Source organism: Pogonomyrmex barbatus, unplaced genomic scaffold (genome assembly GCF_055798465.1).
Source record: "Pogonomyrmex barbatus isolate J1 unplaced genomic scaffold, ASM5579846v1 scaffold11, whole genome shotgun sequence".
NCBI classification, from domain to species: Eukaryota; Metazoa; Arthropoda; class Insecta; order Hymenoptera; family Formicidae; genus Pogonomyrmex; species Pogonomyrmex barbatus.
The window spans coordinates 7,100,411-7,117,522 of record NW_028297107.1 but is presented as its reverse complement, the minus strand read 5'-3'; the positions used below and the strand labels follow the sequence as shown (position 1 = coordinate 7,117,522).

At 35.5% G+C, this 17,112-nt stretch overlaps 1 long non-coding RNA gene across 1 annotated transcript; it reads right to left on the bottom strand.

Moving 5' to 3' along the window:
• Positions 1-1,410: 1,410 nt before the first annotated feature.
• Positions 1,411-16,909, bottom strand: LOC148937750 (uncharacterized). Its single transcript, XR_016137960.1, has 2 exons — positions 15,474-16,909; positions 1,411-1,998 (listed from the first exon to the last, which is right to left on the bottom strand). It is a non-coding gene; the product is annotated as an uncharacterized LOC148937750 (long non-coding RNA).
• Between the last annotated feature and the right edge of the window lie 203 nt (positions 16,910-17,112).

The window sequence follows — 17,112 nt, the reverse complement described above, 5'->3', positions numbered from 1 at the left end:
TTTTTGGGACACCCTGTATATAGGCTGTGTTCGAGAAGCGCGCTATTAGCACTATCACATTATTTCATCTTTATTGTTCATTTATTTATAAATTAAGAATGCTACGATAATTCTAATAGTGCGCTCCCCAAATATAGCCATAATATATCCATGATGAAGAAGACTAGGGATCTATTTTTTTTAGCTGAACTGGTTCAGAGACTTCTTCTTTTAGTGTAAGAAAGAAAGATAAACTGTAAACTAGTATAACCAAGCCAAAAAGAACAGGCCTAAGATGCCCTGTATTCGTCAGGGCATCGACGTATTTTTCAATAACATAGTTCACTTTTAGATTTTCACCGGTGACTATCTCACCATTCGTAATTTTCACTGCGATCACGCAGCGAAAGAAATTATTAGTGACATAACTAAAAGTAATGAAGACCTATTCACATCAAGGGTATTCCGAACGCGATGATAGTTTAGCTTCTTTTTTTCCTAAATCTTGGTTGTCATGTAACTAAACCAAGAACTGTTCTATCATAATCTGCAAAAATGTTGAAGATGTTTCATTTGGAAATTCTCTCTTTGCAGGTTATGATGAATCTGAATATTTCTCTATCTAGATAAGTTTTCTGAAAATGTTATAGTTGACTAAATGACGTTTACTTATGAGAAGTTTAATAAATAATAAAAAATGTAATTCCAATATTTTGTTTCCTTTCTGATTCACTCTATTTTTTAAGTATTACATCTTTTCAGTTTACATCTTGACAATAATGTATTATATATACGAGCAATTTATCTTCGTAAAAAATTTGAATATTTATCTACAACGAAATACATAGTCATTAAAAATTAAAATTTTCTATTGCTAGATTTAAAACTCCAAGATTGGAAACTCAAAAAACTGCGGCCATTTTACCAATTAATATGTTGTAGGTTAAGAAACACTAGATTTTCGTTTAACTATGGATGTTTACGATAATCCAATTTGAATTAGTTCCACTAGATTACATGACTAAAAAATATAATACACATATCCGTCTAGTATTTTCATGAGTTATGATAATTCAACTCAACGCTGTTGTCACGCGATCGCGGCCACATCGGAACGTAGCTTTAGAATTTAAGAGAATTTTTTACCTTGATTTTTCCCAGCTTCTTGTCGAGGAAGCGTTCCAGATGCGCACATTTTCAATCGGACACATCATTCACATCAGCCGATGCCTAGGAATTTTCTAATGAGCCACCTATCAAAAATTTGTTTATTTAATCGATCAATCGGCAATGTGTCCGATTGGACCTCACCCGACTCCGTTGCTACGAAACATGACGTGGAACGCAGTTTAGATCCTGGTGCACACGGATCCTCGCGAACGCGGAATTTTCGAATGTTAGATGAGGTATAGTTAAAAAATCAACAATCTGTTACACTCCAATAATGTTTAATGTTCGAGATTTAATTGTTGTTACACAGGGCTTAATGAAAACTTACTAGCACTAGTGACTTCTATTAGTTTAATTTATTCTATCCGAGTTTAAACTTAAAGCTATATATATAGAGACACTTCGAATGAATTTTAACTACAGCTAGGGTCTGAGTTTTAGATCCCTTTGGTTCGACGCGAGTTCTAAGACTAACTGGGAGGAATGGTGTCCGCGCACGAAGAGGCGTCGATGAGAGCCCGAAATGCCCGACCTTCGACATTTGGTGATATTGTAGAACGCGCTTCTTGACATAAGTAGAGATTGAAGGGAAAAATTTCTTCCGTACTGACTACGGATGTGACATTGTCTTATATTCATTGAGTTGAGTTAGCTGTGGTTAGTTCAGGGGAGGGGTCCGTGATGAGTTGTTCCATCAACATTCCAGGGGCCCTCCCCATGGTCGTGCTGGCTCCTCTATAGGAGGTTTAGTGGATAGACGAGGCTGGATGGTTTTTTGTCCGATATGCCACTCACTTCCCATACTCTCCAACTGTCGTCCGTTGGAGGTCTTTCGAAGATTACTCCTCTCTAAAAAAAAAAGAAAAAAAGCTGTGATTAGCTGGCAGAAGATATCGAAAATATTATAAGTAATATAATATATTACTTATATATTGTCTTATATTCAGCGAATTAAATTAGTTAGTTTATTTACACAAGCAAATCTGATTTAAGAAGAAAATGTCTACTGTAGATATATTTGCATTATACTGCAGATATATACAAAAAAAAATAATGTTGGTATGTATGTGTCTTAATAAACATAATTATATATAAGTTTATTATTATATATAAGTTTTAATTAAATATTGAGATATTACAATAATTTAGATAACATTTTTTAATTATGTAACAATAATGTTAATAACATAAATAATTATAATTATAATTATAAATATTTTAAATTTGCAAAATTACTTTACTTATAGTATCTTCGATATCTTCTATTAGTTAATCACAGCTAACTCAACTCAGGGAATATAAGACAGCGTTGAGTGAGTTGTCATGACTCATGAAGATACTAGATGGTTATATATATTATATTTTTTGGTCCTAGTGAATCTAACTCGAAACTTGGATTATCGTAAGCACTCTATGTCGTTGATGATGAAAAGTTTCATCCCACACAGCACCGAAAAATTTCGGAAAGCTTTCAGAAAACTATCAATGAAATATGAAACCTTTCAAAAAAATATTTCAGACATGTTTCAGATACATAATATTGTTGTACCCCGGATGGGCTACAACGTTAATTTTTAGAGATAGTCGGGTCCGTTAAGCCTAAGGAGTTGGGACTCCGAGCAGGATTGAACGAATGGAAGGAAATCTTGAAATCACTAACACACTTTCTTTAGGATACTTGATTTATTTAACAACTGCACAATTTCTTGGATTGCTTATATTATTTCTTTCACACACGGTTAAACGTCGGCGGGCGCGTATCGCGTTACTCTGGCGGCCGTCGACCGAGTATGTCACCTGAGACGTTGATAGTACGGCTCGCGTGAACTTCGCTGTGCTCGTGTAATATCTTGCGCGATAATTATAGTAACGATTCCGAACGACACGTAATGTTTGATTGATTCCCGACTCTGACTATTCCGTCTTGTATAATCGGTTATATAGTCTGATCGATGCCCGGTCAGCATTCTAATCGATTGCGTCGATCGGTTGCGTGATATTGATTAATCAATATTACGCTCGATTTGAGCATTAAATTTAGGAATTTGCTGATCAGCTTTTTCGCAATGTTCTCGCGATGCATTTCTGTGGTCTTTCGAAAGACTGGTCGCAATTTCGGCGATCACACATTTGTGTAATCTTTCGAAAGACTTTTCGAGGTTCGTGCAACCTAATTTTGTTGCCATGCGGACTACTTTTATTATTGGTTGTAGGCCTGGCTACAACATCCCCCCCTTGTTATTAAAAGAAAACGGAGGTACGAAGTTTTCGCTTTTTACATAATTTTTGTTTTTTCCCGATACATTTTTTGGTATAATCGTTTACTTAGAATCGAATACTTTCGCTTATTCTAACGGCGCGATTTACATTGCGTGCGTTATTGTTTCGTTTTGTTTTTTCTTCCTTAATACAATTATTATTGTTGCGATAACAATGATTATTATTAATGAGCTGGTAATTGATACTGGATACAAAGTGTTTTTGTTGGAAAAAAGGTGTCTCGTTATTGTTTATTTCGTTTTTCATGTCATTTAATTTCTTTGTTAATTCTGTCAGGTCTGTTGCGTCTTGTAACTTTTAATTTTAATTTCTCTGTCTTATTTGCCTTGAACGTTTCGCTTAGTAGTGTGATATTATATTTTGGTAGATATGTTTTTATCTCTTTTCCTTTATTGGTGCTTGTAGATTTTATTGTCGCGTCTGATGTGACTATTTTGCAATTGTCTGATAACGTTATTTTTCCTGTGTTTGTAATGGTTGTACGCGTTTCTTTATTATTTTTGCATGAAATTGTAATAGTTTGTTTCGCTGGTGTGGAATATAGCCAAGAATATGAATTGCTTAAGGCTATCCATATGCTATTTTTTATTGTTATATATTTAATTTTACAATTATTATAACCGTTGTCGTTTTCTATATATATATCTATTTCGCATAGCGGGTCGGTTTTTACATTTCTTATTGGAAAGATTTGTTCGCACAAGTAATTTGTATTTATTTGCTTGCATTGTTTTAATTTTTCGTGAGTTAGTTTTGCGTACGTGTGTCTGTTAGTATCCAAAGCGATTAATGGATTGTTCGTCTCAATTAGTGCGGATATATTTTGTTTGTATGGTACCGGTAGTGGTATTACGTTTAATATTTCATATAGCGGAAGTGTAATTAATGGGAAATGTAGGATTGTGTATACGTTTGTTTTGTCGCAGTGCGCGCTCATTGTCGTTACTTTTTCTATTGTCTGCCAATCCTCTTCCCTTATTTTAAATGGGAAATATGATCCTTGTGGTATTTGTGTGATTGCTTCTTTAAGACTTTTTATTATTTCTTCTAACGGTATTAGTCGTGGGTGTAATATTCCACTTTTTATCGCCGTTAGGTATTCTAACGTGTCTTCCGCGTTTTGTGTCACTGCTGCAAGTATTGCGTTGGTGATTATAAAGTGTTCTTTTATATTTTCGCTACTTATTTCTGTTGTTAGCGTCATTTCTAATTTTTTGATTGCATTAGCTAAAATGTTTTCGTTATTCTGAATTATTTCTTCATAGTTATTTATGTGCGCTATTGTCGCGTTTATAATCTTGATTTGGTTCTTTATTATGTGCTCTGTCGTTTTTTGTTTGTTGTCTAGGATACTTAGTTGCTCATTGATTAATTTTCTATCTTCATTGTCCATTGTTCTAAATAATGTTTTGGCAATAGTTCCTATTCCATCTATTAGTCCTCTTTTCGTTTTTGTCTCTTGTGCTTTATACAGAGCGTTTATTCTTTTTATTAAGTGTTTTAACCGCTGATAATTGTTTTCAATGATGATATTATAGTTTTGACATGACCCCTTGTTTGTGAGGTGTAACATCGTGCATATATTTTGCGTTTTTTGAATGTATTCTTCTATTTGTTCTGTTCGCTTTTCGATTGGCGAAATATCTATTTTTATAATTATCTTCCAGACTCGATTATGTTTAGTTTTCCTATTTCCTCGAAATATATTCCGGGGTGATGCTTGAAGTTTTCTACTTCAAATGGTAGTTTTTTCTCTTCTTCTCCATTGATTATCCATATCCTTATTCTGCAATGTTAAAAAAAAATTCTTATTTCTCATGAAAATTTTTTGATGCTCGAATTCGGCGTTTTTTCTTTTTTATCCTGTTCCCAGGTGTAATATTACTTTATTCTGAATTTGTTATCTTAGTTAAACGATTCTCCTGTGAATCTGTTTAGCTTGCTTTTTTACGACGTATATTGTTTCTCTTGGTGTCGTATTTATTATATCGGTGCGATCCTTCTAATATTTCATTTTCGCGATGAGCCCTCTGGCTGCATTTCGCCAGTTGTCGAAGTGCTTTCCTTGTGACACCATGGGTTCTCAAGGGAATTATGGTCGAGACGCGTCGCCGCCGATTTTTGACGATCGGGCCGCGGCGGAAGCGTCGGATGACGAATTCGACGTCGAGGTTGATGATGCCGAGGCTCGCGAGTTCATGGATAGTCCTGCTGCTCAGGACCACTTCCGTCGTGTGCGGGAGTGGTTGTGGATCGTGAACCGATTCTATTGTGACGGAGTGTTCCTCGTCGGCGAGGATTCTATTTATTTTGTCGCCAATGGTGCCGGTAGGGTGGTTGAGTTACCCTGGTCGGTAGAATTGTATGAACTATTAATTTGTATGCCCGAGGCCGTTTCGGCAGATATCGAAGTGGCTGACAACCCTGAGGATGCTCCTTTGGAGGATTTACCGGCCAATGACGAGGACGATATGGGGGATGACCCCGCGGCCAACCCTGCGCAGGCGAGGGACCGCTCTCCTGGGGCTTAATTTTTTATGTGTTTTATAGTTTGTAGTGTAGTATTGTAGTGTAGTACTTTAGTGTAGTGCTATAGTGTTTTTATAACTGTGGATTATTTTCCGGACCTGTGGATGTTGGATTATTTTCCGGACCTGCTGAGATTCTTCTTCAGTAAGTCCTAATACTTTTATTTTTATTTTCCTATTATTTTTCTTATATTATTTTGTACTGTGTGCTTTTTTCTTTTTATTTCCTTTTTAATTTTCCACGAACGGTTTAATTCGGTTCGCGTGCATGTTTATCGTTCGGCGGCCCATTTTTATTTTATAATTTAAATCGCTTAATTTTTCTAGAATTGTGTAGGGTCCGATCCATAACGCGTCTAGCTTTTTTGATCTCCCTCGCCGAACTGTTTCGTCGTGTAGTAGGACTTTATCTCCTATTTCGAACGTGCGTATTTTTGTTTTCCTGTCGTATGTTTCCTTCGCTTTTTGTTTTTCTTCTTTTATATTTTCCTTTGCTATTTGATTCGCGGCTCGTATTCTTTCACGGAGTTCTTGCGCATAGTCATCGTATGTATACGATGATTTCGGTGAGCTAGTTAGGGCCGTAGGTAGTGGTGCCTGGTGCCCGTATACCAGTTCGAACGGCGTGAATCCCGTAGCGGTGTGCGGTGTCGTATTATATGCGAACATCGCATACGGTATCCATTCGTCCCAGTCTGTCTGATCATTATTAATATAATGCCGTAAATATTCGGTTAATGTCCGATGTGATCTTTCGAGTGCTCCGTTTGTTTCTGGATGATAGGCCGTCGTTTGTAATTTGTGTATTTTTAGTAATTTGCACGTATTCTTAAATAATTCGCTTGTAAAATTTGTTCCTTGGTCGGTTAATATTTTGTCTGGAATTCCATATTCTAATATAATTTTTGTGACAAATTCTTTCGCTACTGTTGTCGCCTCTTGATTTTGTATTGGTATTCCTTTGCTAAATTTTGTTAAACTGTCCTGGAATGTCAATACATATTTGTTTTCCATCGTTGTTATAGGCAAAGGTCCTACAATATCTAACGCGCATTTCTCAAATGGTTTTGTTGGCGTATCTGTTATCATTAATGGTGCTTTAGCGCGTCGTTGCAATTTATTTTTCTGGCAATATTCGCATTTTGAGATGTATTGCTCAACGTCTCTTTTTAATCCTGGCCAGTTGTGGTGTAATCGTATTCTATTTATTGTTCGTTCAACGCCCTGGTGTCCTCCTATAGGTGCGTTGTGATATTCATATAATATTTGTTTCTTTTCTTCTTCTTTATATTGTTTTTCTGACGCGACGTCGTCAGTTTGCTGCCCTTCTGTTATTGTTGCTACGTTACGGCTCAATGCGTCGGCGTTAGCGTTTGCTTTCCCAGCTTTATGTATTATTTCATAATCGAATTCTTCCAATTTTAATCTCCATCTGACTAAACGTGATCCGGGATCTGTTACGTTAAATAACCATATTAACGGTTTATGATCGGTAATTATTTTAAATTTTGTCCCGTATAAATAAGGTCTGAAATGTTTTACTGCCCATACTATTGCGAGTAATTCCTTTTCAGTTGTATTATAATTCTGTTCTGCTCGCGATAGTACACGGCTGGCGTACGCGACGGGTTGGTCTTGACCTACCTCGCCTTGCGATAAGACGGCTCCTATTGCATAGTCCGATGCATCCGTTGTTAGGAGAAATTCTCTCGTAAAGTCTGGATATTTTAATATCGGTGCCGTCGTTAATTTATTTTTTAATGTATCAAATGCGTTTTGCTGTTTTTCGGTCCATTCGAATTTCTCTCCCTTTTTTGTGAGTTTTGTTAGAGGTTTTGCTATTCGTGAGAAATCTTCGATAAATTTTCGGTAATATCCGGCTAATCCGATAAATGATTGCACATCTTTTACTTTTTTGGGCATAGGAAAATTTTTTACGGCGTGCAGTTTTGATGGATCTGGCGAAATTCCATTTTCCGTAATTATGTGTCCTAAATAAATCACTTCTTTTCTTAAAAATTCGCACTTGTCCGGTTGGAGCTTTAGATTGTTCTCTCTTAATCTCTGGAGAACTAATTTTAATCTTTTGTTATGCTCTATTAAGCTAGGACCGTATATTACAATATCGTCCATCATCCAGATACACTAGACATTTAATTCCTTGCAACCCTGTTAAAATTGAATTCATTAATCGTTGGAAGGTTGCAGGTGCGTTTTTCAGACCAAATGGCATTCTATTAAATTCATAATGACCGTGTGGTGTAGAGAATGCTGTTTTATTTTTATCTCGCTCCGCCATTGATATCTGATGGTAACCTGATGCGAGATCCAGTGTCGTGAAGTATTTTGCGTTACCCAGCTGATCAAGTATATCCGTTATATTGGGCAACGGAAATGAATCTCCGATTGTGAGATCGTTTAATTTTCTGAAGTCTATTACAATTCGTAATTTTGTTTTTCCTGACGCATCTGTCTTTTTGGGCACGACTAATAGTGGTGCGTTCCATTGGCTGACGCTCGGTCTGATAATTTCTTGTTTCAACATTTCTTGAATTTGTTTATTTACCTCGTCTTTGTGTTTTTCCGGTAAACGGTAAGGTCGTACGTTTACTGGTGACGAATCTGTTCGTACAGATATTTCATGCTTAATCTTTGTTGTGCATGATAATGTATCCCCTTCTAGGTGGAACACGTCATTGTATTCGTGACATAATTTTAATATAGATTTTCGTTCTTCTTCATTTAAATGTTCTGTGCGCAAGGAATTGTTTATTTGCTCTTCTCGAGCTATTGATTTTGTCTCTTTATTTTTTGTCTGTATTGCGTTTACAGATTCTTGTATTATTTTTTCTTGTGTATTTATTTCTTCTATTATTACTTGTGGTACTTGCACAATTTTTTCTTCTTCTGTAATATTTATTATACTTATTGGGCACGTATAATTTCGTGGTTCGACTAGGCAACATCCAATAAAAATTCCAGGTATCATTTCCTCTGGTTTTGTCAATCCCATTATATTTTGGTTAGTCGTGACTTGCACGATTGTTTCGCTGCGCGGCCCTAAGGTTACGCGCCTGTATGGGTACAGTCTGAATTTCGTATTTTGAAATTGTACTAAATTTATTCTTGGATTGAACGCAGTCATGTATTTCCAAATAAAATCTGCTCCTAGGATTGCATCATATTCCATTGGCGCATTATCTCGCACTATGTATACGGGGTGTCGTATCTTTTCTCGCGACAGTTGCACCGTAATATGTGTTTTGCCCAATGTTATTAATTCATGTCCTGTTATGCCTGTTAGCTTAGTTTTTTCTTCATATATTAGGACGTGGTCTAGAACATGTTTCAGTTTTATTATTGTTGCTGATGCTCCTGTATCAAACAAGAAATTTATTTTTCTACCTTTGGCTTCTGCAATCGGTAATGTGATTGCATTTAATCCAGTGTTAACGAGCGGTGTCCCCTTGACGTGTGCCACGCGATACTCTGACGCGGGACGCGGGACGGTCGATTTATCTTCGCCGGTTTCGCTCTTTTTATTTTTAAAATTCTTCGCGGAATTTTCTCTTCGCGAATTCGAAAAAATTTTTCCGGAAATTTTGCTGTTTTCCGGTTTTCCATTTAATGTCCAACATTCGTGCCGTAAATGTCCTATCTTTTTGCAATAGCTACACTGTTTTTCAATTGTATTTATTCGTGGTTACCTTTCTGGCTTAGGCAGGGTATATCTATTTGAAAAACGGCTAGTCCTACAATCGTATCCGTAATGACCGATTTTTCCGCATTTTTCACAACGCGGACTAGGTGTATGCGTTTTAAATACTGGCCGGTTTCGATAGGTTAGCGTTCGCATGCTAGGTCCTCGCGTTTTTTCTTCCGCGGTTGCTCCTGCGATTGCTTCCTGTATGATATCGCTGCGATCGTACAATTAATTTAATTTCTTCGTGTAAACCATTCTGGTAATTGTGGAGCGCCTGCTCTTTTATATTTTCTAAGATCGCGCGTTGCTGTTCGACCGTATGATTTTTTCCTTCTTCCATGGATTCGTATAATTCCATGGCTATATTTTCGGTTCGTCTGCCGAATTCTTGTGCATTCTCGTTTGCTTTTTGTTTGAGCGAGTTGAATTCGAGTTGCAAATGTGCGGTGCTTCGTTTGCTCAAATATTCTTTTTCTAATTCTCGTTTCAATTGTTCAAAGTTTATTATATCTCGCGTACGGAAATCCATCATGGCCTTGCCTTTGAATTTAGTGCAAAGAATGGCTTCTAATAGAGAATGTTCATCCGCGGGATGTATATTTTTTATCGCGTACGTACTTGCGTTTAGAAATTCGTACACGCGTCCTCGTGACGTGCCGTCGATCTCTGGGATCATGTTACGCGCGTCTTTCAGTGTGAGGAATGCCAGTGCATTTCCCGGCTGGTTTCGTATATCTTGATACGAACGTCCGTAAGTTAGATCTAACGGGTGCGGTAGAAAATCCTGAGATATTCTCGTTCGTTCGCCCATAGGCAATTGTGTTTGTTGTCTTAATCCGTTGACTTGCACACGGAGATCGCGTATTTCGTCCATTAATTCTCGAATGAGACTGTTATCGGGCGGTGCGTCGATTGTGACGCGGCGGTTCGTTCGACTTTCTTGCGGTCCATGTCTCTCGACCGAATGTCGTAATTGTAAAATTTCGTTGTCGATTTCATTCTGTTGTTCGACAGGTGAGTGAGCCATTTCGTTTATTAATGATTGGTATATATTAAAAGAATTGAATATGCTTCCGTCTCGTAGGTTTGTATGTATGTTTTTTCGCGCTTGTACGTGTGTGTTAATGTGAGAGTCGGTGTCGTTCAGTTCGAGCAAGCTGTAATCTTTTTCGTCGTATGAAAATTCGCGTTCTGTTATTACGTGGACGTCTTCGTCACTATCGTATTGTAGTACGCGGCGCACGTTATCGCGTATTTCTTTTAATGCGTTTCTCGCGGTATTTAACGCGGAGATAGTATGCGGAAAGTTTACAGAATTATTTATTGACCGAGATTTTGGCCAAGTCGCATTTGCTACGTTGTCCTTCGCTGCGGACATTCGCCTTTTTCAAAATATAATTTCTTTGACTTACATTAGTAGATAAATCGCATACGCTCGCATGTTCGCTGCTTGTGCTGGTGCGTCAATTGGCTGCGTGTAGTAGTGCGTGTCGGTGAAGCGTCCTTGCTGCCTGGTATCGTTGTACACGGTCAGCGCTGGCTGGCTCTCGGTGCTCGTGGACTCTCTGGTCGTTGCTCCGCTGCCACTGGACACTCGTTGTCGTAGGTCGGCACTCTACTAATATTGCACTGTACACTTGACACAATTTCGTGGGCGGCTTATTTTTTGACGGGGCCTTTTCCGTCCGCCTGTTTTCTACAGGTCTCGTATTTTCTGCTTATTGAGAATTTGATTCTTCTGCCTGTCTATTACTGCAGGTCTTATTTTGTTTGGGCGGCTTATTTTTTTCCGTCCGCCTGTTTTCTACAGGTCTTGTTTCTTCAAGAAAAAAAAATTTTTTCTTCTGCCCGTAATGCAATGCGTCGGGGCTTACTCGTTTGATTCTGCTGGCTTGATTAACGATGATCCTCTCAAGTTGTTCTTGGGGATGATTTTGACCATCCCACCGCTGCCACCAAAATGTTGTACCCCGGATGGGCTACAACGTTAATTTTTAGAGATAGTCGGGTCCGTTAAGCCTAAGGAGTTGGGACTCCGAGCAGGATCGAACGAATGGAAGGAAATCTTGAAATCACTAACACACTTTCTTTAGGATACTTGATTTATTTAACAACTGCACAATTTCTTGGATTGCTTATATTATTTCTTTCACACACGGTTAAACGTCGGCGGGCGCGTATCGCGTTACTCTGGCGGCCGTCGACCGAGTATGTCACCTGAGACGTTGATAGTACGGCTCGCGTGAACTTCGCTGTGCTCGTGTAATATCTTGCGCGATAATTATAGTAACGATTCCGAACGACACGTAATGTTTGATTGATTCCCGACTCTGACTATTCCGTCTTGTATAATCGGTTATATAGTCTGATCGATGCCCGGTCAGCATTCTAATCGATTGCGTCGATCGGTTGCGTGATATTGATTAATCAATATTACGCTCGATTTGAGCATTAAATTTAGGAATTTGCTGATCAGCTTTTTCGCAATGTTCTCGCGATGCATTTCTGTGGTCTTTCGAAAGACTGGTCGCAATTTCGGCGATCACACATTTGTGTAATCTTTCGAAAGACTTTTCGAGGTTCGTGCAACCTAATTTTGTTGCCATGCGGACTACTTTTATTATTGGTTGTAGGCCTGGCTACAACAATATGTTCGCTTTGATGTAATTTCAAAAATGTAATTTCTGAAATATTTATGAAATATTTCAATAATAAATCTTTGAAATATGTCGGAAATATTTCAGTTATAATTTTTTCACACAATGCCGAAATATGTTAGAAAGCTTGCAGAAACTTATCAATAAAATTAAAAATATTTCAAGCATGTTTCATATTTACGTTATGTCTGCTTTTTTGCTTTCTGAATATTTTCTGAAACATTTTGTGGGTATATTATTTCTATGAAATATAGAGAATGATTGGAATTCTAGATTTATGAAAAGATTGTGATTATATTCTGAGATAATTTTTTTTCTTACAAAATTTTGCCTGGAGTCTAGTTTTTTAATTATAAAGAAATAATCTTATTATCACAGGACGAATACAAGAGATAAACAGTGGCGATAACTTTTTCTTAAATCAGGGGTCGGCAAGTGGGCACTGCTCGCGGGCGCCCAATGCCTGCGGGCAACAGTTGAGCGCGCTAGGGCTAGCGTTAGGTTGCTAGGCTCAATAAAGAAAGGAGAGGGGATAGCAGAAACGTCTGTTCGTTGAACGTGTTGTTCAAGGAGTCAAAAAATATTGTGTCGCACAAATTCAGACCCAGAATTAGCATAAAATAATAACTATCTATATTTTAAATAAACATTTCTTACAACAATATTAAATAAACAATGCTTATAACATTTAATTAGTATTTGATTCATAGTTTTTCGATATTATATACGATATACTAGGTATTATTGTTTTGGCACAACTTAAACGAATTATTGCATTCAAATGTGAATCTGTTCGCGTAATCACGATTTATTTAATTTCATAATAAAAAATAATTATTCATGTATGAATATATAGAACCGAATATACTCATTATACATACTCATTATACTATACTCATTATACTTATTATTATTACTTTGATTATCCATCACGTTAAATTACAAGATCGCAAATGTGTCTGACTGTTCTAGACAAGAGCAAAATTTGATCATGCCTTTGCTTAATTACTGTTTTTCTTTTATTTTGAGTGTTTAACAGATTGATGTTTAGCAGATGTTTATTTTCAGACTGTTGGAAGTTTTCTTCGCGGAAAAAGAACTATTCTTCTGGATTTAAAAATATAATTTTAAAGTGCTAATTTCTGTTAAACATGATATATGTATTCATAATTTTATGATTGCATTATAAATTTATATTTTAATACATTGTTATTGTTTATATTATTGTTTTATTTCTTTGTTATATTTAAATTTTCGTTAAATTTTCGTTATTTAAATGTAATAATTATATTACAATTTTTAATAAATTATATGCTAAAGCACAAATTTTGACAACTTACAATATTTAAAAATAGAGATAAGCATTTTAATTAAAATTTTCCTATAATGAATGCTTATTATTAGGACAATCAAAGCATGCTTTACACATTTCTTTATTTGACTAATAAAAAAATTAATTAAATATAAGTTGAGTTTGTAAGAAGTGAATTTATAAGAAAAATGCATTTTGAGTCCTATATATTACAACATATTTTTGCATATTATTTCATTTTTAAACGGTTTAGCTAAACTGTTATAAAAAAATTTTATGATATTACAAAGATTCGAGTACTAGTAATTTAAGACTGCACTATCGTTTATATATACATGCAACGCTATTTTTGGAAATGTGAAATACGAAACTTTTCCAAGGTACAAAAAATATTAGATACGCTCCTGAGATGTGCACAACAGGCGGGCACTCGCGGGCCCGTGCTCAATTTCATCGTTTTGCCAACTTCTGTCTTAGACATATAGTCGCTTAAATATGAGGCGGTTGTCAATTTCCACACAGCACAAATTACTATTTGCTGATTTTTTTTTTAGTCGACTTTAAGTCGACTTGTAAAGATTTAAATATTTTTGAAAGCTTTCTGAAAACTTTCAAAAATATTTAAATCTTTCTAAAAACTTTTTGAAAGTTTCTAATTATGCTGTATAGATAAATATACACAGCGACATACGACATACGAGTACGATATACGATATTCAATAGAAGAATAGCATTCCAATGGAGAATTGAATTCTTTATAAGGCCTGTTCTACAATGCGTTGTATGTCGGTGTCGTGAGTCGTGGACTGGGTAAGAATGGGCCAATCACAGACAAATATGGGAAAATACTTGATTGTGATTGGTTCATTCTTACGGTCCACGACCCACGACACCGACACACAACGCATTGTAGAACAGGCCTTAGAAAGCTGTTTTTAATAATTATATTTCAATATAATGTTTTCTGAAATTTTTGTTATACAGCACAAAAAGTTTCAAAGTTTTCAGATATTTTTCAAAAACATTTCAACCTTTTGAAAGTTCTGTGAAACTTTTTATTGTGTAAATTCTATATTTATATTCTATATTTTATTTTAGAAATCAAATAAGAAATATTTCTATTAAATGTCTTGGTAACTTGTTAGGAACATTTCAATATTAACTGTTATATAATATTTCGATGTAACATTTCTGAAATTTTTCAATGATATATGTTTTAAACGGGTGGCACCCGTTTGACCACGTTGCAATTGACCACCAGCTATTCATAACATTTGAACAGAGGAAAACCTCTAAGCACCGGCCGCTGTGAGTGGCTGTGATCAATAACAACATGGTCAAATGGGACATTCCCGTTTTAAATATTACGTATTTCTATGACTTAGTTTACACCAAGCCGCTCAATCCCGATTCACTTCGGAATGAAATAATATTTCTTAAGTGTAAACAGATTAATTTTCGATCCACTTTAATCCTCTTTTCTTAGCAGAGATCAATCTGGTGTAAACGCTCCCTAAATCCACTTCATTTTGAAGTGAACCGGGATTAGACGGCTAAATATAAACTAAGTCTATGAAATGTTTCAAAATATTTCTGAAATATTTTAGTAACAAAAGTAAAAAATGATTTCAACGAAATATTTCCCAAACATTTCTGAAATATTTCTATGTTATATTTCAATATTAACTTCCGACTTATCTTTCTAAAAAGGTTTCTAAAGGATGTTGTGATGTATGGGGCTAAATATCTCACGCTTTTACCGGAATTAAAATTATGTGATCATAAAATGATAAAATCCATGAGACTCATCACTTCTCACTGATTCGTTCTAAGGAAAAACTTACGTGATCAATGTCCTGCTTTGATATTCGACGTTAGGATGTGATTTCAATTTTTGTTCACAATTGAAACGCACTCGGGAATAAAAATTCACACTCAAAATTTGATGATCTTGCTCCGCAGGAAATCATTTTCTGACTATTAATATTCTGCAAGCATGTGATTAACTGGAACAAACAAATTAATCAAAGAATTGATCCAACAATATCTACAATTACAGACAGCATATAGAAACATAATCTTTTATTTTATAAAAATATTAGCTACTTATCTGATATGTATTTGTTTATTCTCATCTTCTTCTTCTTATCTTCTTCTTCTTATCTCTCTATTTATGTTATTTTCATCTCGCACAGATTTTATTCTGCAATTGACAATGATGGAAAATTAATTCCAATGCAAAAAATCGATGCATGACAACTATGAATGATATTTATCAGGACACGTCAAAACATTGACAAATTAAAATTGTTTTATTACGTGTAATAATAATTTATCCACTCATATATACATATAATAAAAATAATACTATTATTTTTCACTTTGTTCATCTCTATGCATGTCTCTATTTATATTTTTTATCTTTGTGTGTCATTTTTATTTAATTTTATTTAAATGTCACAATATTTTTTAAAGTTACATTTACAAAATATTACAATAATAAAATATTTATCATACATACGTGTGCACATATGTCAAAAAATGTCATATATCAGAAAAAGATTATACAAACTAATAGATTACTACTTGAATAGTTTTACTAACCTGCATGCAAATTAAAATTATGTTACCTGAAAGTTTTCGTTGTTACCAACATTATCCTCTCTACTTTTCGAGAAAATATCGTGTAAGTCCCGGGCATCGATCGTAAGTTTTCTCTTAGAACGAATCAGTGAGAAGTGACGAGTCTCAGATGGATTTCATCATTTTGGGTGCGTTCCACTTAACGCTCGCAGCGTCCGCAAACTCATTCCACATAACGACCGTTGTGATCGCGAACGTTATAGATGACGTTATTAATCGCGACCGCATCGAGTCCACGATTCGTAGGTGGGTCGGCACGATTGTTTAAAATTTTGTCCACAGCGTCCACAAGGTAGTGAAACGGTAAATATTGCAGTCGTGGTCGTAATCGTTGCGAGAGATAAGTGGAACGCACCCATAGTGGGTGCATTCGTTTATGCAGTCACTAGTTTATGCACTCACCGTAGATGTCGTTCGTTTATTCCGTCTGCAAAAGTGACTGCAGCGCAGTTCATCGTTCGTTTACGCAGGGATGTATCTCATCTGTGCAGCTATCTCAGAAATCCTACTTTGGATGTTTTGCTTGCAGTACTGCGTAAACGAACACCAAAATGAATTTTAGAATAGCGAAAAGGATCAGAAACAAATAATTAATCCAAGTTTACTTATATAAGAATAATAATATAATTAAAATAAGATGAAATAAAAAAATAAGAAAAAATAAGAATAAAAATAAAAAGAAATCAGAAAAAATAATAATATAATTCATAAAATATAATTCACAAAAAATTAATATCTGACGTTTAAGTAAACTTTATAAATTAAATATTTTTTATAATATCCATTATTTATATCAATTAAATTTAATATCAATAAAATATCTTTTATACAATAAAAAAG